General features: G+C 33.2%; 1 protein-coding gene across 2 annotated transcripts in view; it reads right to left on the bottom strand.

Annotated features, from left to right (window-relative positions):
• Dach1 (dachshund family transcription factor 1) overlaps positions 1–27618 on the bottom strand; it is a 389822-nt gene that overhangs the window by 309052 nt on the left and 53152 nt on the right. The gene's annotated exons all lie outside the window — the stretch shown is intronic.

The following is a 27618-nucleotide window of genomic DNA, read 5'->3' as shown; positions in this document are numbered from 1 at the left end:
AGATGATTTTAAAGTACTTAAAGAATTTATAGATGAAATAAATTATTTTATCACTGATAAAAAAAAACCTACCTAAATAAAATATGGAAGACGTTACAAAAAGGTAAGGGACAGACAATACCACATATTATTGAAAAGTCACTACAGATTGATACAGTCAAGGGTCAATGTTGGAAATTTGGCTAAAACTCCACAATTAATTATTGAAAAACAATGTATCTCTCCACCCTCTTCCTCTTATTCTTTCTTCTCTAAAAACAGAACCAAATTTTCTATTTAAGTGAAATCACTTTATTGCTGCCTTTTTTGTTTGTTTGTTTGTTTTGTTTTCTTGGCTCACTCCCTGAATTGTAAAATATATTTTTAAAACATTTCTTAAAAATGAGCAATGCAGTCTAGCTTTAATTTGATGACATGTTTATTGCTAATAACTCAAAAATATACTGTTAAGGGATAAAAAGCCAACCATGAAACTATGTTCTGAGTAATCATTGAATCTACTTATAGAATTTTATTATAACTTCTACGTTGAATTTTGGTATGTTAAGTTTGAAACTTTGACTATATCTTCAGTTTTACACCTTAGGTTATAATAAGGTTACAAGCTTCAATGTGAGGGAAAAAGGCAAGGAACAGAATCTGTGGGGACCACTGAGAATCTACACATAGGTCCCATAGAAAGGAAGCAACCACCACTCACCCTAGATAACTGTCACCATGCCAACATTAGAAGCCAGATCTTTAGGATTTTTAAAAGTTGTAAGAATCTTGATTTGTATTTGAAGTTTTCATTTAAAATTGGAAGAATTAAGATTCATATGGTTGAGCCGGGCATGATGTTACACTCCTGTAATCCCAGCAACTGGGGAGGCTGAGGCAAGAGGACTGCAAGTTTCAGGCCAGCCTCTGCAATTTAGCAAGGCCCTCAGCAGCAAGAAACTTTCTCAAATAAAATAAAAATATGCTGGAGATGTAGCTCAATGGTAACATACCCCTAGGTTCGATTCCAGTATGAAAAAAAAAAAAAAAAAAAAAGATTCAGATGGTTGAAAAGCCTGTCCAGACTAAATGAAATGTGTCTATGAAATGCAAGTTGGCAACTTCAGTTTATTATAGCATTTCTTTATTTCTTCCGTCTGACACAGACTACACAAAAGATTAATGAACCTTCATATATGGTTTTAAAAAAGAGCTAAATCAGATCAGATCACATCATCTTCAGAAAGCTTCAATGGCACCACACTATTTACCACATTAACTCCTGATTTCTCAACCAGAAATTAACTGCTCTACAAAATATGTTCCCAGCATATTAACTATCAAATCATCAGATTCTTAAATTTTAGGCAAAATGGACATGTTCCACTCATTCCTTACCCTCCTGCTCTTCAAAACCCATCTTAAACATCATTTCATTAGAAAGTGAATATTCATTCTCTCATCCTTCTAACTATCTCAGATTCTGATTTCTTAAAATATTGATGAAGTTCGTCTTAAGTATTGCCTTGTATTAAAGTCACTAGAACATTTACAAGTCTCCCATAAAAGAGCTTTGCTTCAAGACTGTCTTGGTTATGTACATGCTATTTCCTCCAGTGCAAAATCTGGTAAGCAGGAAACTAATACGTGCTGAGTTGAGTTTCTTAGCTTCACTTTCAAACCTAAACATCTTAGGAAATCAGAGAACAGATATTTAACTACGGCCACTGTGTATGTTCAAAAATAGTATAAGTAATATGCATTCTTGTAGGCTAATACTTCAAGGATTGGGGCAGAAGATTATCGGTTAGGCAAAGTTAAAATCATTTATAACTTCTTCCAAAGAAAACTTCTCTTATGAACAAAACAAAACCTTCCTCAAGAATCCCTCAAGTCATTAATACAGGAAATTCAATAAGAGACTGCCATTGAAGGTGAAAGATAATAATAAAGATATCAAAGGGTTCCTTCAGAGGACCAATCAGTGACTACACACACATACACACCCACACAACACACATGACACACGTATTTTTTGCACACAGAAAAGAATTATAATGCTATCACAATATTTTAATTTGTTATGGTGATATCAAGTACATGAATAAATAATTTGTTACAAGTAGGAGTATATTTGTGTTATTTCCAATCTCTTACAACCAAGATATTTTTTATTAGAACTTTATTGGTAGGAAAGACAATGACTATATCATATAGAAGCTCAATGAATAGTCTTGCACTAAGCGAATGCATAGAACAAATTAATGATTAACTGTATCATTAGGTGTAAAGGTGGAATAAATATGTTGCTCAGGGAAGAGAAAAAATGTAGGAGAATTTGAAGCCAAACTTTTAAAGGAAATTTTGTGATATTAGTTCTGAACTGGTATACAAAATACCCTATTTTTCGTTAATGTTCATGAGATTTACACCACTCATAATGGAAAACAGAGTATGTTTGGGTTAACAAACTGGAGCCTATCTATCACTTTTCAAGCCTCTCAAACTATTTCTAATCTTTTGAGTTCAATCACTGCAATTATTCCAAATCTCTTAGAAGTCCACTGCCCTCTTCTACCCTTTTCTTTATATATTAGAATTCATCTAGACATGCTCATTAGCCAAGGAAAGTTTTGTCATTATGAAGTACTAGAAACAGAGATAAATCCCCTGCAGATTTTCTGATCCATTTCTTGACCTATTTAAAAAAATAATCAGGTTCCCCAGCTTGTATTGTAAAGAATTTCTATCAGAATAAAATGTGCTAATAAATAGAATAGCCACTCGCTGAACTGTCTAGATCCATGATCCTAAGACTTCAGCAATATATGAATCCTATTGACAATTCTTCTTCCTGCAGAAATAAATAGTACCATGACCACCATGGAAAGGAGAAACTCTAAAAAGTATTTATAAAAACATACAGTGGAATTCAGGGCAAATAAAATACACTAACAGAGTCCTTTGTGCTTTCTAAAACTGCAATTTGTTCCTTATTTTCAACTTCGACAGTTCTAAGGTATGAGTATCTGAACCACAAAATTAATTTGTGTCCAATTAGCTTGAATTCTCAAACTTAAACATACATATTACTAGAAATTAAGAAATCATGTGAAATTTTTTCTGTATGATTGCATTTTATTTTATTTCTCACTAATTAGAATGAACAGAATTTTCTAAGTATGTCTCTCTTTGCCATCAGCTAGCTAATCATTCAAAGAAACGAGTTACATTGTGTTTACATCCAACCTGATTGTTGAAAACTTAAAAAGAAAAAAATTGTCTTAAATGTAGCCAAAAATAGTGCCATGTGTTCAAAAATATATTATACACCTCAATTAGTTTTTAGAAGGTTCTCTATTCATTTCTAACAGGTTTGAAGAAAATAAAGCAGAGAACAGCTTTCTGACACTGTTTTAAATGACAATCATATCTGTCCTATGATGTTAATGTGTTCTTAAGGCCATGTGTGCTCTTGTATCAAGGAGATGTTTTCACTTCATGTGCTGGATCAGTGCATTTCAATATAGCTGAAAAGACTGTTGACTGGGCTCAGCTCACTGCACAAAGGCTAAAAGGCCCAGTGATTACTAATGGGAGGGTATGGTCAGAACTAAAATCCATAATCTCAACCCCTAGCAAAGTACCTTCACTTTTTCTGGCCAGAGTCTTTCTTTTCTTCATATATCTAGCTCCCCAACATCTCTTTCCTCCCATGTTTCCTTCTTCATCAACCAATTCCATGCTACTTTTAACCACCTGTTTTAGCACTGACTACACAACTACTTATCACAAAATCCCACTGCTATTCTTAGACCACCATGGTCCTTCTCTCAGCTCACTAGCAAACAATATCAGAGGTTAGACCACTAAGGGAGTTCCTTAATGGGCAGGCACTGGTGGACAACAGCTTGGAATAGGGCAAGTATGCATTTAAGGATGCTACAAGAGAAAGGAAAGAACAAGAGAAGTAGCACAGATCAGATATGGAAAAGTTAAAAAGGCAGCAGAGAGCCCAAGACAAGCTATAGGAGTAAGCAATAGAAATAAAATAAGGCCATGCAAAATGAAATATATGCTTGAGTAATCTCTTTTAGTTGGACTAACAAGACATAGATTTTTAAAAAATACAATAGGCTTATGCATATGTACATAAAATATTTAAGACTCAAACAATAAACAAGCATTGTTGTGAATACAGATCAATACAGCTTCCATGTTTAAGATACTTTGAAACTGTAAATGTTATGCAGAACTATTATTGCCTTGCATCCTATCAGGATGAAAAATACAGAACGTGGAAATGGATGTGGTAGCCATCACTTCCAAGTCAGGTATGTTGGGCGAACTTTGTCAGATGAGAAGCAAATTAAAACATTCATTTCAGCTCTAATGATTCAAGCATATTACTTATATGCTCAGTAAGTTATAACAGAGAGTTGAAAGGTTAGTAAAATTAGATCTTGGTAACTTGCTGAATGACAATATTTACTTCAACATTTACTACTGACTCCATAAATAATCCTTTGGATATATACTTTAATAAGGTAAGAATGGTTAAGAAATAACACCAATTAATGACACTTTTTGTTTAGAGTCTAACCTCTTCACCTTGAAGACAGCCTTTCCATCATATTTAGAATTTGACATTTTATAAACTATGTTACTTAAAAGTTCTACAAGAATTTCAGGCAGGAAAAAAAAAAAGAATGGCTTTTCTATTGCTTCTTCTTTTTGTTTATTGTGCATGGTAAATTGACAATACTTATTTAAACACTTTTTTTTTTTTTTTTAAATCTGACCCTTTTCTTCCTGGACCAAGGAATTTTCTCCGTCACAGAGTAATAGAGCTTGAAAACTTCAGCATCAGCAGGGAAGGCAGGCACTCCTTAGCCAGCCACTGTGAGAGAGAGAAAATGCAATTAAGGCTCCCACCAGGGAGAGAGAACGGAACAAAACCTGCGTCTGCACACAGAGCCTTTTCTTCAATGCAAACTACAAGGCCTCACATCTTGTTGGTGAGATGCTCGCATTTAGGACAACACACTTTCAGATTTTCTCACAGCAGATCAAAGTAAATAAAGCAGGGGCAGCAAACAAAAGGGAAAACTCCAGTGTGCTTACATGAAAAAGAAATGACAGGAGACTTACAAGTTATTGAAGGAATAGACGACATTTTTTAAAAACATAAAACCAAGATCTTTAAGTACAGCTGGCAAAGTCTAGCTGTTACTTTAGCTAGAGTGACAAACCACAAGTGACTTTCAACAATGTGGGATTTTTTAAAAAGGTGATCTTACTGTATTATGGCATTTTCTACATCTCCAGTTATATGGGTTCCTATTCATCCCTTCCTAGGTCTTAGGATTTTCAAAGCCTAGAGTCATGACAACTGATAAAGGAAGTCATTAAAGTTATGAGCCTTCTAAAATCAGCACCACAGAATATGCACAGCACTCCACGGATTGCAGAGAGCATCGCTCCACTTCCCTCCTTCTCCTGAGGACAGTAATCAGTCATAAAAGCAGCTCTCCTCCTTCATATCAAGTCAACAGCTGGAAACTTTGCTGCAATGTTAAATTTAGCACGAAGCCCTTCCCAGGCACCGAACTTAGTCTTCTAGGTCTGCTCTGAGGTCTTAAATGAGTACTTCAAGGCCGTAGTTGATATATCCTGTATTTTTGTATAAAATTCTCATTGACTTTGGTGCAACTCTATAGAGGAAGCCAGGATTAAATATCATCCTTTAATGCCAAATTTACTACAGCTGAACAAAAGAAGCGGAAATCTGGGAAGCTCATGTCAATAAACAAAAGATAAATATTTGGAAGATTTAATAACTAAAAGGAGCTTCAAATAAGACTTATTTTTAGAACTTTTTTTAAGTACAGTAACTGTGGTATCTAGAGTTTAGTGACAGTTAAACTACTATTTATATAATTTGTAGGGTACAGTATATATGTATGGATATATATATATATATATATATATATATATATATATATATCTCCAGTGTGTGTGTGTGTGTGTGTGTGTGTGTTTTGTAACCACTGTTGTGACTTGGCAGATGACTCTTAGGCAACTAAACTTTCCAAAACAATCCACTGATAGAAGCAATGCCAGAATCAAAGAGGAACGATGACAGGACTTAGAACCTTTAGGTGCAAGATCTGTTTCATGCTTACCATTTCAACTTCTCTAGGAGTCAATTTTATAATCTACAAATCAAGAAGGTTGGATAAAAGATGCTCTAATGTCCTCTTCCATTCATCCAGTCTGTCAGTCTACATAGTCTGCAACCCATCTCTGGACAACACCTGTGGCTTTTTTGTGCTTGGGTGTTTATATATGCACATGAACATATCCATTTGTGTGTTTAGGCATATGTCTGTACACAGATGTCTGCATGTACACATGACTTGAATCAAAAAATTTAGTTTTGAGAGTTAATTTCCAAGGTAAAAATCAAGTGTGTAAAGAAATATTTGTACCGTACTAGGTGACATAGCATACTTTACACATACCTTCTTCTACCACCACATCTGCTTGTAAGACATAAAATACATTGTTGTTGCTTTGAATTGTAGAAGATGTGACAGATGTGAGGGTAATGTATCATAATAACAATAATATTCCAAAGTTGAATGTCAACTATTTTTTACATGACATAATTGGAGAAAATGCATAGATGTCCTTTGTAATTAATTAAATAGAACTTACGCTTTCAAACTCTTATCAACATTTATTCTGAAGCATTATTAAAATTTATCTTAAATGTTTATATCTAATTTTACTTTCATTCAACAAAAATTCATCTAGAGAAATCTATTCTCCAGAAATTAAATGAATGTTGGCAAATATGATACTATTTTGTTTTATTTGCACCAATAAAAGAAAAGAAATATTATATATTACTTACTAAATTTCTTCACAATCTCAGAGAGGAAAACAAACAGAACACATTCAGTTCAGAGGATTCATTTTTATCACATGGATAAAGTAAAACCAAGTTAAAATTTCAGTGCTTTATATACATATTTATCTCTGAAGTTATTTATTCTTGTTTACTTTGTAAAATATATGATTTAACTCTGTTTAATGCATAGAGGTTTTAATTTCTAAAGAAACTATAAGATATAATATGAAATCCGCCAAATGCAAAAGCAGTATTAAACTTTCAATCACAGCTGATATTGAAGAGGTTCATTATTTAACTGAATATGAAGATTAGACACCCTACTTATGCATATCAATTTAAATATAAGAAACAAATTTAATCCTAAGTTGGAAAAGTGCATCAAAATTTGCTTGAATTGATGATACCATTCAATTTATCCCATCTACAGTACTATTTCTGAGTCACATGTGTGCATACAAGTCAACATATATGCACATATCAGAAGTTTGATGTTCATAATTTAAATATTTTAGTCACCTGTTACAATTACCTGTTTCTATATCTCTATGGACATATTATTAAAAAATGGCATAAAAATCTATTGGGGGGCAGCTGTTGCAGATTAAATGCTAAAGTGCATTTTAACCCATTAGTAGAGCGCTCTCTGGCATATAGAAGCATATATATGTGAGTGATTGTTGAGCAATAGGCCTGAGAAACATGTAAATTGCATTTCCTCACAGCATATTGCAACTGAATTAGAATATTGGGCAGACATAAACAATGCAATCAATTTCTGGCTTTTATTGAGCTTCTATTTGACTTAGTATTCATTTGAAAGAAAAAAAAATTGTTTCTCAGGGTCTGTGACATTGCAGGCCATGAGAGATTCAATGTCAGTGCCGGCATACAAATTTATTAGTCTATAAAATTTGACATTCTCTTATTTATTCACAGAAAGGACAAATAAGATATTTTTTCATACTTACCAGAAATATCTGGGAGTGTTTATATGCCGCTCCATCTGGAGGATGCAAATAGTCAGAACTGCTTTACAATTCAGTAGGCAAAAGCCTGCTGAAGGATAACAAATGACTTCATGGTGAAACTGCTATTGAAATTCTTTCAGTATGTGATATTAAAAACAACTGAACAAACAGAGATAAGGGACAAATAGGATTTGAAACAGACTTTTTTTTTCTTACAGTGCAAAAGAAAAACAACTGAATGCTCCAGCTGAACCTATATATACCTTTTAGTATTGCACTGCATGGATTTCCTTCATGCCTGCAAGTTTTGAACTGCAGCATCTCAAGAAGTACCACTAAAAATGATGGAACCAATTCTGAAGTACTTCCATTAGGCCAAGGATTTCAAGTTTAAAGCTTGGGTGGGGGAGAAGAGGAGTCAACAACTCTTTTGATGACTGGATTTATAAATTTTCTTTGGGACATTTGGCACAAAGCATGGATGTAAAGACTTAATAAATATTTGGTAACCAAGATTCCATATTTAAGGAAGAACTTTTTGTATTATGCGGTATACAAAGTTAAAAGCAAAAACTAAAATATTGTGAGAGTAAAAGGATTTTAAAGAATGCTAGCAAAAATTGTCATTAAAAAATGTATTTCATTCAATACACTCTCTCTTACATGCAAGAGGTTCTACCAGTACTGGCTTTGCAAGTCAAACTTATGTTAGCAATTTGCAGGTGACCAAGAAAGTAAAAATCTAAGGAACATGCAAAACATTACTTTGCAATGATTATTTTTATTTCTTGCTTTGAAGGAAAGATGAAAGGTAATTTAGCTGCTATTTAGTTAGGTGTTCTTGTTTTATTCTATGTCTAGATCAAAGTAACTACCTCTAAATTTACAAAACACTTCATAGAGATCCCTGGTAAAGTATGGGATAAATGATCCACATTAACAACATGTAAACATAAACTCTTCCTAACAAACTCAGATTATTGGCTCATCAAATGACTTATTGGAATAACCAATAACCAAATAGCTGACAAACATCCTGACATGACAGTGAATTCCAGATATTTCCCAAGATAGCATCTCTATATGTTAACACATAATGAGCCAAGATTATCTGGAGCACAGTAAAGTTCATCCTTTAGTGGAATCTAGATTCTTCCGAACTCACTCTATAATTACTCAAACAGCACACCACGTCTGAGCAATCATCCTAATATAACCCATTTGCTATTTTGGACATTTAACAATGGTTTTATTGTAGATGAATGAATGCCAAAACATTATTTTCTTGATATTTTGTTTTATAATAACAACATGGAACTATTTGTACGTGCAATAGCAACCCTCCAAATGAATTCAAATTTAAATGGTTTTATAATATTTTGATGAGCAATAAAGTTTCATCAACACATACTAATTTTGATTATTGCCCAATTACAACTCGTTTAAGTATATAGAGAAGCAAATTGCTGCAATGCAGTTTGCTCATTTCTCACATTCAATAATCATCAAGTCTAGAATAGGACTTCAGAACTCTGATTCTACCCAGTACCACCTCTTCCAAATCAGCCTTGGAGAGCTTGCCTGGCCCCATCCTGGTATACCCTGGGCATGTGACTTCATATGTCTTTGCAACTCTTCTTGTGTTTTTTTTCCCCCCTTTCAATAACTTTTCTCTTAGCTTTTTATCTTTTTATAACTTGCTTCTTTACCAAATCTCAACACTAGAACTATGATAAAATTCTTTAGTGCTTCATATACAACCCAGCAATTGACTATAAATTCTACACCCAGTAAATCTCCCTGAATAAGTGATGTATCATGTTCACCTCTGGTTTTCAAAACGTGATGCAGATAGAAATAATTAAGTACAATTTAAAGTAGAACAAAGATAATTGTGTATTTCAAAGAAACATAGCTTCTAAAATAAGTGTTTTGTAAACACACACACGCACAAACATGCCCAGAGCCTAGGCGATAGGAAAAATACACAAGGGATACTTTTCACTCTTTACATTATTTTGAAGATAGGACTAATTGTTTCTCTTTTCTTCAAAGGAAGCTTTTAGTTTTGATAATGCAGAATTAATTCTGAAAGTAATTTTAAATCTAATATAGGTTAAGCAAATATTGTAGAACCCATTTTTTAATACCTAAAATAGCTATGTTAGTTTGGGAGTTCTGTCTGGTAAGATGTTTATATATTTTCCTCATAGTCATATAATGTATAATATTACCTTCTACTAGATGAGATATGTGACCATGCCACTACAAAAAGGCATACACACTCAGTGGTGGCCAGCAATAAGTCTACTTCATCTTGCCCTCAAATTATTTTTGAGATCTAAGTTCTTTGCTCCCAGTGTTGACAAATCACATTCAATTGGGAGAAAGTAATAACATCCAGTCACTAGGACTAGGAGAACTTGCATTAACTTTCCTAAACTCTTCAAGAAAGGAAAGAGGACAGAATGAAAGGGACAGCAAGTACAAGATGAAATAACCTGAAAGTTGTCACATCCTGTACTCATGATAATATCATTCTCAGGGGCCCCTCTCCTCCAACTGCTTTTGGTCTTTGTGGCAATCTTCAATTCAGTTGATCTCACTTCGTCAATTAAAGAAACATCAAACAAATTAGGAAAAGTACATTTTTTATCTTTTAACAAATAATGACAATCACAGGAAAAGATGAGTAAACTTGTTCTAAAGTATCATTATGGTTAAATTAGATAAAAAGTAAGACAACTAAGCAGTTTTACAAAATATCTAGAATTCTCAGTTATCTTTAAGTGATTTTTTTTTAGGAAGGATGATATTTACACACGTTTATTGAAATACTGAATTTCAATTATTTTAATTTGAAAACTGCCTAACTAAATCCTTTTAAGACTCGAGAAAAATAAGTGATAGAAGATTCTTCAGAGACTTTCAAAATGAAGAATCTGAATTAAATTCGTGGTTTGACACGCTTCCCATTTCACTCCATTCAAACTTCCTGATCCCTTGCTAAATAAATTGACCATATGAACATCAATTTTATTTTCTCTAGACCCTGTGAAATTTCTTCTTAAGTGAGAAAACTGAGGCCCAGGAAGTTTAAGTCACATGGCTAAACGCAAACAATTGAATAGAAATATTGAATCTGGAACCCAGATTATAACTCTGGTCTTAACATTCTCTTCATTTCTATTAATAAAATTTTTAAATGTATTTTTGATGCCTTGTTATGGAGCAGGCATTTTTCTAAGTGTCTAAATAATATAATTAAGTTCTGTCTATCTGTGAGCTAGATCCAGGTATTATTCTATTTTGTTTTTCTTTAAGAGAAGTTAAGTCGCTTTTCAAAGGTCATGGAGTTGATCAGTGATAGTTAGGATTAACTTGCCAATTGCAGCCTATCTCCTCCATCTACCCATCTTAGAAGTTAGAAACCTGAGTCAGCTAGATGACCTGTGCAAACAAGTCCAATTACTCAGATCCCTATAAACCTCCAAACTCATTCTTACTGTGGCACTCTCCCAAATGCATGGCTACGCCTAACTAAATGCAAAAGGAGTCCTTGCAAGAGCCAGCATTGACCTAGTATGGCCAATCAACTTCCTGTTCCTATATCAAGATATCATTACTTCCTAGGTTTATTTACCCACTAATCTCCTTTGAATATCACACTAAAAAACATTTTTGAAAGAAAAAATGTAAAGAGAATTCCCTATACTAATTTCTAAATCTCAAATTGACAGTCATGTACAAAATTGCAGTTTTCCCATTACTTTTAACCAAAAGATCAAAACAAAAACTTAAGGCCATTTAAAGGGGAATTGCATTTTATAGGTTACAAGATCTATTTTTCCCAAGCAACCTAACCATATTTCAAATCTTGCTAGAAAATAGTATATTTAGAATATAGTATATTTTAACCATAGCCATCTATAATTATAAGGAAATTTCAGTCAATCAAATAAAGCATTCTTTGAATTCCCAATTAATTAATATTGTTTTTCATGTGACTAAGTAATAAATATAGGGACATGTAATAAGATAATATCACTATTCCCAACAAGGTCTATTTCTTATTTAGAATCACAAGTCTAGATTGACTTCTCTCTTACCAAGAAAAATGATCAGAACATGAAGGAATTAATTTTAATGCCAAAGACATGACCCTCATGGGCCTCAAGTACTTAAAGGATGCTGAAGAGACAGAAGTGAATTCACATTTCTAACTTAACAACCTCATTTCTTTGTGCTTCTCACAAATCCTATATGTCTGCAACAGAATTTCTTGATACTTTCACATTGTACCATGTTTGTTTTCTTATTCCTTGTTCTCCTTGGTTTTTATGAATACATCATAGCCCAGTTCAATTCCCAGCTCCTCTTGAATGCTCCAAGGAAAAGCAGGTAACTCTTTATCCATAATCCCACAGCATTCTCATTTTACACTCCAAGTATTTATTCAGAGTCAGCTTCCTCCAAATGGAGTAAAGAAAACATATCATTCACCTTTGTGTGTACTTAGTATAATGCCTCATATAGGGCAATAAATGGTCCAGGGGTGGTATGTGCTACTGAGAGAAAACAAAAAACCTAAACAAATCATACCTTGAAGTCAGAGAAATATACTTTTCACACCTTTTGTATTACACATAACCTTAATCAAGATATTCAACCACTTGCAACTTCAATCTAACAGAGAACCTATAATATCTGTCCTACAAGATTGTTAGAAGGACCAAGTGAAAAAAAAAAAATGTTTACACTTAGACTGGCATGGTCACTGGCATGTAGGAGGTTCTCTTGTGAGAGTTATCAGAATAAATAACATATATCAAAAAGAAGCTAAGCTAAGCATCACAAAAATATTTTAAGAGGGTAGTTACTTGACATAAACAGTTCAAGCAAAGCTGTAGACTTTTGTTTTATCGGGAATTTCAAGTAAAGATTAGTGACTCTTTTTCTGGAATGCCTTATATTATTGGACAAGATGATCTCAGGAAATCCTCTCTAGCTTTCATATTTTATAATCATCAACCTTTCTAATTCTGCAAAATGCCTTCAAAATTATGCCAATTCTTTGCAATTTGTTACTTTGTTTGTGAAAAAGGAGTTATAATAATATAAATTGTCTTTTTTCAACCAGAATGTAGTGAAAAACTAAGAATAGTACTTAATGTTTCTTTCAATTAGGTAAAATGAATGAGTTGTTTCTTATTGATCAAAACTCTAAGCAGGTAAAACTATAGCAATTGTAAAAGTCATAGTTCTTTTCCTTTTAATAATACATCATATGTAATACTCTCACTTCAAATTTGGCTGGTGACAAAGCTCTTGAACTACTACCAAATTTTCAGTATCAGTAATTCCCACTGGAAATGCCCTAATATGTTTCAGTTTAATGATTTAAGTTTGCAAACATTACCTCCAGAAATATTTCCAACATCTCCCAAGACATATTTATTGTAAAAAGTGACTCATTTAGCAGGTAAACACACAGGAAATATTATGTTTCAAACTAATTATAAGGACTGTGATTAATTAAGAAATCACATAAAGAAAATCACATGAAGAAGAAAAATCACACAGAGACACTTCACACACTTGTATAGATGACATGTAATATATTGTACTCATTTGTAAGCTGGACAGATCATGCAAACATAGTCAATTAGAAAATTCACCATTAAACTTTATCTTGTAGAAAAATATTTTCTCAGGAGATCTAAGGCTATTTAGGGATGGGAAATTTGTTTCTCCTATTGATCCTCTCTGTTAACTATTACCTTCAGTGGAAGAAATTTATAATAAAAACAGAAGGAGCTATTAGTTTCTCTCTGGTAAGAAAAAAGAACATTCAGTTTCTTGGTTTTGTTTCATTTTCAAATATGAGAATCCCCAAAAAAAACTATTATAAACCTCTGACATGTATCAATAGTTCTAATATTGTGGGTGTTAATTGCCTCCTTTCTCACTTCCTTACTCAGATATAATCATTAAACTCATCATGGTAGATATCTTTTGTTGCATATTACCATTTTGGAGCTATCTTGTTCTTACCTTGTATTTAACTCAAAGTGGCTTCAACGCATGTTTGCATGTACACACACACACACACACATACACACACACACATCCATGTAGCTTTTGCTTATTACATTATATATTACTAATAAATGTCCTAATTTCACCCTGAAGGGCTTCAAAATAAAAATGTGGTATCTTCAGGTAATATATTTCATATGAAGAAAAACATTAAGCTGAGAAAAATTGGAATTTAATCCTGATAAAACTTAACACAGTTCATGGTAAGATGATACCTGTAAGATAATTCTAGATGCCTTCTACCAACCAGCACATTACTTGAACTGGCTCAGCCCTTAAAGGGTCAAAATTTATTATCATTTCAGTTCATCTAATAAGTAATGTTTTTGCCGAACAAAACCAATTCCCAATAAATTCTCACTGTATTTGTGTGCTATGATTTGATTTAGAGGCCTATAGGGAGCCACCATTTGGTAGCACAGGAACACAGAGGGGTAGGTGGTGCTGAGGAGAAGTAGGGCTCATGTGCCAGAAGTGTTATTGTGTCAGGTTGATTTATTGAGTGAGCTTCACTTCACCGAATGTTCCGAGATATTTATTTCCCTAAAGGCTCTGCAAAGATATGAACAGACCCGCATCCACAGATGTCATCATTGCTCATTTTACCGAGTCATGAAATTTTCTCAACTGCAATTTGTCCATCTAAAATTGCTGCAACAGAACAATGTCAATAGTAGCATCCTACTCCAGTACCTCCTTCTATGTAAGGCTCTGTTGCCAAATTCAGTACTTCTGTGCAACTTCATGGTAATTAAAGTGACAGAACAGTTTCACTGTAATTTCAAAAGAGTTTTTCAGAGAAGTTGCTCCAAATTTTTAAACTTCGCTTTGAGTACCCTGATGAAATGCAACCATTTGAAGGGAACCACGTCAGGAAATTAACACACAGAATAATTTAGCCTGGTCAAAATGTAAATGAAAATATGGACAGACAAGTAAATGAAGAAAGAAAGCAGACTGTGTGTCACTAAACTTGGAGTTTCCAAAATGCCACCTCTCAGGAAACCATAATCAGCCCTAAATTTAGTTTTTTACTCTGGGGATATGCTTTTTTTATCTGTTACTTTCTCCCTTTCTAACATCAAGCAGATGAACTATGAAAGTTCATTTTAAGAGGAAGTCACTACACACACACACACACACACACACACACACACACGTCAATCGCTTTTAATTTTTTTCAAAAGCACTATCCAATTTTATGAAAAAAGTTCTTCAGGAATATTTGTAATGCCAAACATTATGACTTAAATATTTTCCATAATTTCATATAAAATCATCTTCGGGACAGAACAGAATTTCAATGTGTGTTAAATAAAAACAGCCTGCTTGTGTTGTATGTCAGAATTTTGGGGTTTATTTAAATATGTTAATATTTCTCATTATGCCATTAACAATAACCTTCATCCATTTGTGAAAAACATTTTGCCAAGCATGCACATAAAAAATTAGCAAGTGAAGCAAAATCACCTTAATTTGCTTTGGACCAGCAAATAACCAACTAATTTGCAGAAATCCCTGCCAAGCACTCATATTAAATGCTTCATGCTTATTTTATGACCTCTGCTGCTCTTCTCCTTCCCGGGCCCTGAATCATATGATCATTAACATATTGCAAGGTCTGAAACTTTATTTTTTACATTCTTTAATTAATGCCTGTTTATAGAAGGCCATAGGACTTCAGATCCAGTTAATGAAACTTCGCTCCCCCAGGCCTCTGGAGCCCAATAGAGAGCTCTCTCCTCTGTTGTTTTAGTAGCTTTTTTCCAACTGTTTGTTTATACACACTTAATTGATCTCTTTAGTCCCAGAAGCATTCCAGAGACACAACCTGTTTTGAGGCAAGCTAAAGTTTCCCCCCTTCCTTTATAAAAGCCTTGGATGCCCAAGGTTATCAGTTTTAATTTGAAAGTTGAAGATTCAGCTTTATTTACATTGTCTAAAAGTAAAACTGATACAGGCCCCGAAGTGTTTATTTTTACATTCATATATAGCGGAAGGGATCACAAGTGCATACTGTATATAATTATTTTGATGTAGAACTAAGTAATTACTAAATGCTGCTATGTCTTATTTTATGGCATTGAATAAATGCAGTCTTTATAACAAGTTGAAAATAAAAACAAATCAGGCTGCCAATGCATGAAATTTTCATGGCTCTTCAATTTACATTTTACATATTCCCTATGACAAGAATTTCTATTATGCTATTCTCTTTTTTCTGCTATAATTAAATTAAAAAAGTAATTGGCTGGTGCTGCACACTGCAGCAATGTCTTAATCACATAGACAAACAGTTTTACAATAGCTTACACCATTTGCCACATGGGGCAATGACATTATTGTACCAGACTATAAACCCGAGACAGATAGCACATACCGGCTCTCAACCACTGTGTTGGCAAGAACAGAACACAAGGCTCATTCGGCACCCCGATTGGCACTGTATGATGGAATTCCCAACGAAGTAAAAGGAGCCCAAATCTGGCCATGTGGTTTCAGAAATTGCCAAAATTCAAAGCTTCTGAATCTACAAGTACATGCTTATATCCTAGGTACAGAATGTATGGTAGAGGAGCCAAAAAGAAAAATATGGGTATGAGTTATAAATGTTGTGTGCATTATGAGTATTGGCAATGAGAAATTATTATTTCTATGTTTTCCCTTGAAAAAAAAACTTGACTGTTCATGTACTTTATATGTGTGATGTTTCAGGGAATTTTGGTATCTATGTTTATAGTGAATAATTCACTAATAGTTATTGAGGGTGGCGGTCTGGAGACTAGAATTCTTTGATATTTCCAGAAATTTTACTGATCTGGAATTTATAAGAGCAAGGACTCAATTCTGGAAATTTCAATAGCTCACAGAGTGGTCTTGTGAGAGTTGCCCAAACTCTCTGGGTCTCAGTTTCCTCATCTATAAAATGAGAAAGTTGGATTAGGTTATTTATAAAGTTTCATTAAAATGCAACTCCCACATACAAATTCAATCTGTTTTAAGAATATTATCTAAGAACAAAATTAAAATAAATTTCCCATGCTTCCAATGGCTCCATGGAAGTAAAGGGGATCAAAAACCTGAGAAATCTAATTCAACATAGCTGGAGTGTTAAAAAGAATAGAAGCAACAAATACAATTTGAAAGCACAAGGGGAAAACCTAAGAGAAGAAGCAAGAATATTTTACAGATCAGCTTTCTGTATTGATTTCACTGAAGTTCTGTTTAAAAAACATTGAAAGTAGTAGTAACATTTGCTTGTTTACAATAGACACATCCCCCACCCAACTGTCTGTAATGAAAATAGGTACAGAAAATGAAGAATTATCAGTAGAGATTTTCCTAAAGTTCATAAAACGAAAATATTCTCTGCCACACCTACACTTGATTATTTAACCAGGATTTCAAATCCTCAGTTAACTAAGATCTCTGAAAAATATTAAATGACTCATTACAACAAAATGTAAGTCTATGTTCTAAAACAAAATGCTTTATCCAAAACTCTACATAGTATCTTAATAGAATTTAGCTGCTAATTTGAAGACAAGATATTGTTCTTTGATAGTTTAAATTATTATTAATAATTTAAGTCCCTTTGAAAAGATCCCTGCCCTCCCCCCCAAAAAAATTTAAATCCTTTATACCCTGGTATAAGACTGAACTTAAACAAATAGAAATTATCTATTTTAAAGGCAATAAAAGATTTTAAGAACTTTTTCTGGTATATACTGAACACACATAATTTATGAATAAGCACCCAGCAGCATTTCCTAGACTTTGGAGAATCCACGTCCTCCCCAGGGGGCCTTCCCTTCCCCTCTTTCCTCAGTCTGAGCTATCTGCCTTATGTAAAGCAAATTCAGTCATTTCTGGCAAGGTGCTCAATAGCTAAAAGTCTTCAATCTTCACATAAATAGGGTGCAAATCAAATCTTATGATGGTATATTCAAGCTTTCAGGTTCTGTGTTTGCCACCAGAAATGTCAGAGTTTAGTACCTACTAAGCCATAGATTTATGAGGAAATGCTTGTAGATTGACAAGCAATTTTGCAACAAATGCATCTTCAGCGTTGGATTCACAGGAATGTTTAGGACATGCCTAAATGATTTAGTATTTTATACCTCTGCTCAAAAGAACAGTTCATATAAGTCAGTTCTATCTGAAGACTGTCAATCAAGCGGAAACTAAAAGTAATTTTAGAATATCATGATTCATTTACAAAAAAGTTTATCTCTAGAATTCAGGAGTTCGAGGTTCCAAATGATAGACTGATAGGCAAAGTTTGAAATGCTTTAATTGAAACAAGGCAAATTACATTTTTTTTTTTTAGATATGAAATAGAAGAGCATTTCTGGTTACTTTTATTTATGAGCTGCCAATATTTGAACATATGCAAAGTTTGAATTGTTTCCCATTTGCCCCAGACTTTAAAACATAATTCCTTTTCTTAATGTGCCACCCTTCAGGGCAAGGAGTTGTAATGAACACCTCCCAGTCACACAGAATTACAATGTTCTTTATCTTGCCCAGTACTGAAAAAAAAAAAAAAAAAAAAAAACTTCCAAAGGTTTGGAATCCTGAAACCTGTAAACAAAATCTGTGGAGCAGATAAAATTTTAAATGGCACAATGCAATTAAAGCTGAATTCAATTTGAGCGCACCCTGTCCATCTGTCAGAGAGAAACAAAAGCCGAGGAGCTCCATTATTGCTGAATCCCTGCTCTTGTTAATTTGCTTGCTGAGAGATTTCAATTTCTAGGAAGTGCACAAATTAGTGTTCAGTCAGGGCTAGATCCTCAGTAAGTATAAGCAGATGGTGGAAATCAGCCCTAATCAAGTGGCCAAAGCCTTTTTTTTCCCTGTCTGATTAAAGCATTTTAATCCTTTCAGATTGTCTGCTTTTTTAGCAAATATTCACCATCCTTTATTTTTCTTATATTTCAGGATGGATTTAAATTTAGCCTACAAACATGAGAGGAAAAAATAACTTTGAAAAATATAGCTATCAGTATCTGAGTCACAAGCAGTGGCCAACTGGATTTATGAATTCATTCAATGGCCCCTTTTCTCCTATTATATGTTAAGTAAGTGTTTGAATCATTATTAATTTATATGCTAATATAAATAAGGCATATTTAATCTGTTCTGGTGGAATTAAATTACTGAAAGAAAGACAAAAGAGTTTAAAAAATTTCAGCGGTAAGAGGAAAGCTAGCAAAAACAGAGCAACAAGAAAATGTAACATGTATGTCAAATCTCCCACCATCAGAAAAGAAAGAAGGCTTTATTTTTTCAATTAATACAAACAACAAATGTATAAGATTTTAGCGAGAGTGTATGTTTCAATCAAAATGCAGAAAATTGAAATCTTCTGTGAATAACAAGAACAAAGATTAATTTGGAATAAAAAATTTTTCACTGTTTTCAGAGTCTGAAGAAAACACTCAAAATAGAAAACTGCTATGATCATTATAGATATACTAAGAGTTTGACTCTATTAAAAATTTACACACAATTTGAAAGCCAAAGAACATGTGAACAAAACCTTAAAAATTATTCAGAAAAACAGTATTATGATTTAATTGTGTAGGCTTAAAGAAACAGATGGCAAAAAACAAAGTCTTTTTACCTCCAATATTTATTTAGTGTATGAAAAATAAACTTTTCTAATTAGCTGCAAAATGTTTCTGATGATAACTTGTGGGTAAAACTTCAAATTGTAAGAACACATTTAAGGTTGAGTTCTTAACACGCTATTTTGAAACCTTCCTTAAATGTGGCACATCAATGAAAAGTACTGAGGGGAATAAAATAGGATCTGAAGGTACTTTTGAACAAGTTGGAACTTTGTAAGATTTCTGATATGCTGAGGATGTGCAAGATTCCTGGTTGTGCTTGAACATCCTGTTTGGCAATTTCATTGCACAACTAGATTCTTAACAAACACCTCTCTAACAGTTTGATAACATTTTACAAGCGTTAATGTTTATTTTTTGATGTGCTTAATTGGAATTTTCACTTCCTTACTTGGACATTCTTTCTTTATATCTAAAAATTTTAAACAAAAGTGTATTTTACATGTCAATCCTATTTTATAGCACCAAGTTCAGCCATTTGCCCACAGTTGTAGAGATGCAAATTTCCCAAGTTTAAAAGTTGTAACTACCATACCTAAAAATAAATATCCTTTACATAGATAACCTACCCTTATATCTTAAGGTTTCTGTTTAAATCGTTCTCAATTTTCTCATTCAAAATTAAATAATCCAAAAAAAAACCATCAAGCCTATTAGACGTTCATTTCATGGAAAAGGCTGTGTTTTCCCACCATTTGCAATGAATTCAGCTTACAAAGAAATAGAAAATTTGTATTTCTTTTTGATTTTCTCATCCATTCACTACCAATGTCATCTAGCAGTGAAAAGTGTGGCTTTTATCTCTACTCTCTCTCTGGAAAACCACCTTTGATGCCTTAGACCCTGCCAGGTTCTTAGACATAACTTTTACCTGTTAGTGCCTAGGACTAGGTACTTGACAATAAATCAGTATAAAATACTAAGCTAACAATTAAGATAATATAAGATACTAAGCTGAGAAGACTGCAGATGTTCAGGAAGAATAGATTGGCTTTTACAGCTCTTTTACTTTAGTATGAAACACAGGAACTGTAGGAGAATATACCCACGATTCCTGACAAATCTTTCTCTTAAACTGCCACCACTAATTCTGGCTTCATCCTTCTGGCCGGTTTATTTTAATACGTCTTATTTCATCTCTGAATATCTGTAGTGATTCCCTATAGGTTGACTAAATAAGACTTCTCTTTAGGCCCTCTCTGATATTCAGTGCTTCTCTTCCTTGACCTTCTAGCTAAGTCCTATCACCCACTAGCTACACAATACAGCCTCCCCTCTCCAAGGCCCTGCCTTTGCTCAATAATGGCCACCATCTGCAATGCCATTGTAAAAAAGCTCCATCTGTCCAGGTACTATCCAAGGATTGTCAATATTTCTACTTCCATAAGCCTTTCTCTGCCATTGCCAACAAGAATTGGTCTCCCCCATCCCTTTTCTTTCCTCCAATATATTCTTTTAGGTTTTATGGTTTGTTTGTTTGTTTGTTTGTGGTACTGGGGATTGAATCCAAAAGCACTTAGCACTGAGCTACATCTCCAGCCCTTTTTCTATATTGTATTTAGAGATAGGGTCTCAGTGAGTTGCTTATGGCCTTGCTAAATTGCTGAGGCTGGCTTTGAACTAACAATCCTCCCAAGTCTCTGGGATTATAAGCATGCAGCACTGCACCTGGCCTTACGGTATATTTAAATACAGCATTCTGATTTAAACTTAATTATTCATGTACATATTTATATCCTGTCTTCCTTACCCCATGGTAAGTCTTTTGTTCATTTTATCTTCTGAAATATAGTAATGTACCTTTCATGTCATGATGCTTCACTAGCTATGTGTGTTTACTTAAGTTAGAACTAAGTAATTTTTTTTAAAAAATTCATTTTCTCAACTTCACTTGCCACTTTTCATGTGCTCAATGGCCACCAACAGTCACTGGCTACTGAACTAAACTGCTGACACAGAATATTTCTATCATCAGGGAAATTCTACCAAAGAGCTGCAATATAGAGTAAAAAAGTTTGAGTTTGAATATATATATGATTGTTATCAATGAACCATTAGATTGGGAACTACCAGCCAAGTAGTCTTGCAGGCTATTTTCTGGACAGTTCAGAGGACAGGCTGCTGCACACACTCAACTATTTTCTCTGGGAGGTCTTGGGAACTTCAGAGCACTCCACATTTGTTACCTCTATAATATGAAAATCCACCAGGGCAACTAGACCAGGACAATTTTTTGATACTTCATATATAATTAATAGTGGATAAGGAAATTTAGATGGCAACTGTTTTGCAGAAGCTTTAATTCACACTTTCAATATTTAAAAAGGCTGCTGTCACGGCTGGTAGAATAAAATTAAACCCACCAGCTGTGGTTTGTTTTTTGAGGAAAACACATAACATTTTATTTCTGCTTTGTCTGTAGTCCTTGTAAATGTCAGAAATACAGAATAAAAAAGTCCTGAATACCCTGGTTTACCATTAAACTCTTCTAAAAACACTTGTTTGTTTGTTAATTAGGTGGAAAATTTGGCAATTTTTAGTGGGAGGTATTTCTTTCTCCTAACAATGATACAAAGTGTACAGTTCTTATATTTGCTCTGGAAAAGACAGATGATAACAATTTCTACTTGATTTCTTTACTACTTTCCTATTCTTTTCTTCATAGGATTTTGTGTCATCAAAGTATAATTAAGGACAAATTTTTAAAGAGATCTTTTTTCAAATCTTGTTTTTGTATTTTAAAGATATTTTATTAATTGTTGGTGGCCCTTTATTTATTTTTATGGGGTACTGAGAATCAAACCCAGTGCCTCACACATGCTAGGTAAGCGCTCTACCACTGAGCCACAACCCCAGCCCACCAAAATCTTGTTTTTATTATAATTGAGACTTCCATTTATTATAATTTTGAGGTATATTACAAAATAACCTAAGATAAAATTTCATCCTTAGATTACTTTAAATCGACAGGTTTTTAGCCATAAAAGGTCAAGCGTATTTGGGGGAATAAGTCATTTCCATGAGACATTCTAGAATCACAACACTGAATCATCGTTTCCTTGTGATATGTGGCATTGATATCATATATTGGGATGGGATATTAGAAGTTGCTTGTCACAAAATTCTTAAGGAGTGTAAGAGCAGTCTTACAATTTTATTTTTTCCATTATTTTTAATTAGGAAAAATCTTATTCTGTGTTTTGCTGTGTTTGCCTTGTGAACAGTCAGCACTGGTAATTACTCTAACTACAAAGACTTAAGTATGAAAACTTAGGCAATGAGTATGGATTATGTATCAGAAATGGTTAATACCATTCTAATTAAAATCAAATTATTTAAAACTAAGCAGTGTTACATATTCTGAAGAATTTGCTGATTAGATTTCTTAAAGCTTACCATTATTTCACAAGGCTGAAAATTCTCTCTGAGCCTACCTACCCTCGAATATTCCTCCTGTTAACTTTACACGGCATCACCGTCTTTTTCTATCCAGTCTAAACTCTCCCCATAGATAGAATTTAATTCTAATTTGAATTAGATGCAAAATAGTGGATTCCTTCTAAAATATCATGACCTTTTCATTAACATACCACAACTTGTTAACTTCTTTCATCAGCTGATTATGAATCTAAGAATCCCTAAGCGAGGTGAGTTTTGTAGTGCAGGAAATGTGGTCAAAACACCATTATGGGCTCTCAGGACACAAGGGAAGTAGATAGGGACAGTGGCAACTTCAGAACACAGATGAGTCCCAGGACTGAGTAGAAGGAAGACATAAGAGAAGAACTTCCAGTGTCAGGTAGTTGTGCCCAAGGCAGTCCCCGTTTTGCAGAAAAGAATAGGCAAGTTAAATCAGGATCCTTATATTAGCACGAGTAACATTTATGCTAAATTAACAACTGTCTATTAAAATGGTCAGTTTATATCCAAAAACAGCAATATTAAAACATTCCAGTAAGATTATTTGCAAATATATTTTTAGTTCAGAACTACAGCTTCAGTGAGACTAAAATAGAGAGTGGAACCTCATGTTTGCCAGTTCATTCGCACTTTCAGCACCCCTGTCATTTTATAATGCTCTGCCAGTATTTATCACAGATTGCAAAAAAGAAAAAAAAAATCCCTGAATATGTAAAAATAGCAGCTGTTATTTGCCACTAACTATGGGGAAACTGCATAGATCTTTGCAAATTCAGAGAGAAAACAGAACTGTGTGGTTTAAGGTTGGTCCAAGTAAATTTTTATTCTATCTTAGAGACAAAAGTTTTCTTTTCAACTATAATTCCTTTTGCTGACAAAAATTTCTAGAGAGATGAATCTAATATTATAGTTTGGTCACTATATTATATTGAGGATATTTCAATGTTTGGTAATTAAGCTCTTAAAAATTGAACCACAACATTGAAAATAAAGTAATCTATATTCCAATTTTAAAAATATCTGAATAATTCCCAGTATCTTTCAGGTCAAATCCCAACTCAGGATGTGTCATGTTTCATTTTTCAAACTGATACTTCTCTGTATATTAATCCTAAAATATCTTCATAATTTCTAACTTCGATGATTATAGTTGTCTCCTTAATGCTTTTTCTGAAGCAAATATCAATCCCATTAAACAATATTGCTAGAGTTATTTATTTAGTATAAAAGAACCACTCAAATAATACATCTTTCATGCTTAATATACTGATACACAAGATTCTTCATGATATGACCATTACTCTATATCTGGTATCACCTGCCCCCCAGGACCGGTGTGTCCACTATTTCAGCCTTTGCCAAGCAGATCTCAAATTGCTTTCTCTTATATACCTGCATCTTTGATAATATTTTTCTTTCTGCCTTGCACAGATAACTCTAGATTTTTCAAGAATTAATTTAAATTCCATTTCATTTTTGTAATCCCTCTTTAATATGCTTCTTTTAAAAAGGCTCCAAGAGATTTTGCTGTTGTTGTTATTCTACAAACCTGTTTCCTGTGACCTCAGCTTTCATTATTGACCAGAATTATCCATTTTATGGTCTCCCTTGATCCAATTAAACATCTGTCTCCAGAATTTCTACTACACTTTTGCTATGGTCAAAGCTCTAAACAAATTTTCTAGCAGTTTGCAAAGAATTTTCATTATTTTCATAAACACAAAAGTAATCAAAAGAGAAATATAAGTATCTTTGGAGGCACTAATGTAATCAGTTTCTGCATCCTTCATAGAGGTGATTCTAATATAACATTGTAAGATTGAAACTATCGTGTTCCATATTCTGTTCAAGGTCATTTGGTCACTGGTTTCAAAGGAGTCAATGTTTTCAAGCAGTTTGACATCCTGCTTGTATGTCCTTAGCGAGGTTTAGTCAATACAGTAGGAAGAATCATTAGTTATTCAAAGTAAAACTTTCAAAAAATGCAACTAAGACACTTTGACCTTCTCCGAATCAGGAAATGCTCTGTGCATCTTTATGCTCTTTTAAATATAATTTGTCTAAACTGTCTAAAGTAAATCAAAAACTATCACTCAACCCTCTTAGTAAAAAGGGTAAATTTTAATTGCAGAACTTAAAACCTCACAATTAAAAGCTGTACTGCTACTTAAAGCCAACACAAACACGGGAATGGAACCTGATGCATACAAATTAGAGTTCTTGATGTATTATGATTCTGAAGGATACTCTAAAGTGCAGACCATTTATATGCTTTAAGTGTTTCATAAGGAGGAATAAAATGAATGGCTGTTGCACTTTTTATATAAAGTTTGATCATTTATGTTCTTAGTAATAACTTTATGGCAATCAAAGTCTTTTATGTGATGAGATATTCATAACATACTTGCAACAGAACAGAAAACAAGTATGTGAAAAATTATTTTCTTCATCCTGAAAAGGTATTTAAAATCTGTTAATGTTATTTAACATGTGCATTTTTAAACTAAATTGAAAACACTGCTACTAATTAAAAAAATACAACTTAAGAAAAAAAGCCTATTCAGCTTATGAAGAAAATTTCATAAGAAATGAATGACGTTATTGCTAAACATACAAATAAGATCAATTTCTTATTCCTATGATACATACATAGTCTTATTTAATAGCTTCACAGTAAAATATATGTGCTCAAATGATATAAATCTTTATTACTAAAACTGATGGGACACATGAGTATAGAGATCTAACAGAAAGGACATTAAGGAGAGAGGATATTATAATTAAAGATTAAGTAACATGAAGATCCCAGGTTTAAAATAAGGTAAAGAGATAAAGACAGACTAAACCACCATGATTTTAATTAAATTTTTTGAGAACTAAGTCCCATAAGTTCAGAATCCTCAAAAAATAGGCTGACAAAAGTGGTGGGGATTAGATACTTTTCAAATATTCAGGGAGGCCATGGTAAAAAATACAGTGTGTGTGTATGTGTGTGTGTGTGTGTGTGTGTGTGTGTGTGTGAGATATGTAGAGAGAAAATGGAATCACTGTCCTCAATAGAAAAATAAAACACAAAAATGCAGAAAAGCTGACTTGAAACACAACTTTGCCACTTTTACAAATTTGCAGATACGAACAAATGTTTATATAATAGCACCAACCATTAGACTATTAAATGATGTACTAGATAATATTTTATTCGAATTAACATTCACAAAACGTGATCATTAAGAAAAAAATGATCCATTCACAGTCGAGAGAAAGAAAAATGACATAACAGAAGCCAAGATTTGAATTCAGATTCATCTAATACACAAAGCAATGTCCTATTACATGACACTTCACATTAAAAGGAGAGTCTATCCAAGGGGATATTTCTAACATATACAAGTACAAATGTGTAAACTTTAATAAGAATAATGTGATTTTGTAGAATACTAAGACCTATAACAAATGACGAGGTTTGTTAGAAATTTTGTTTATTTTAACATGGATTATTTTATGAAAGAGCTTCATTCCTAAATAGCTCATTAAGATATAAGTAATGAAAGCATTGTCAAAATAGTTGATTAAAATGACTTTAAGAAATTCTGAATAGGAAGAGAAAATCATATGAATTTGCCTGTAAAAAATGGTAGAGAAAGATAAATTGATTGCACTAATCTTTTAGCACAATGATATCTAAAGGCTCATATAGCTTCAACTTCATTATTTTTAACAAAATGCACTACGTTACAGTTACTTGTGGAGTACACAGCACCATAAATAATTTAAATTAAACTACACTTGTCAAAATAAATGAACAAGTAGGTTTTATGATGCAGTACATTTTATGATGCCCTTGATTCTTTAATTTGTGTGTTTTGCTTAGTTGCTAATTCCCAAAATACTGTAATCTGCAATGGCTCTAGTCTTCATTAGTATAGATTACCAATGTCCCTGCTCAACAGGAAATTCAGTATGGAGAAGAATTCTACTGAACCAGAATGCTTTTTTTCAATAATATCCTGTGACTATGTAATAAATGTTGGTTTGAAGGAAATGGAAATAATTCATCTCCCTTTCATACTAACGGATAAATTCTATCCTTCTCTAAGCTATCTGATTATATTTGGCAAGATGTTTCCTATTAACTTATTAATTTTTCCCAGTAAATTTCATATATCCAAATTTAGATTATTGATTTCTTTGATATTCTTGAATTGCATATATAAACATAAAATGTTTTATTCAAGACAGGTACTGCAGCTCTCCAACAAGATCTAAGTAGAATTACCACAGGGTGAAACATTATAATGTTTCAAAATGAATTATTTGAAAGGATAAAATGCATAATTAATACTATACCAAAGGATTCTTTTTTTAAGAGAGAGAGAGAGGGAGAAATTTTTTTAATATTTATTTTTCAGTTTTCGGTGGACAAATATCTTTATTTTATTTTATGTGGTGCTGAGGATCGAACCCAGTGCCCCGTGCATGCCAGGCGAGCATGTTACCACTTGAGCCATATCTCCAGCCCCAAAGGATTCTAAAACAGAAAAATCTATGTATATTACATATTACAGACTGAATATCAAAAGCAAGTTTTCATGAAAAA

The sequence above is a fragment of the Callospermophilus lateralis genome, chromosome 12 (assembly GCF_048772815.1).
Source record: "Callospermophilus lateralis isolate mCalLat2 chromosome 12, mCalLat2.hap1, whole genome shotgun sequence".
Lineage (NCBI taxonomy): Eukaryota > Metazoa > Chordata > Mammalia > Rodentia > Sciuridae > Callospermophilus > Callospermophilus lateralis.
Note: the sequence above shows the minus strand (reverse complement) of the source record. Positions and strands in the feature narration are given on the sequence as shown.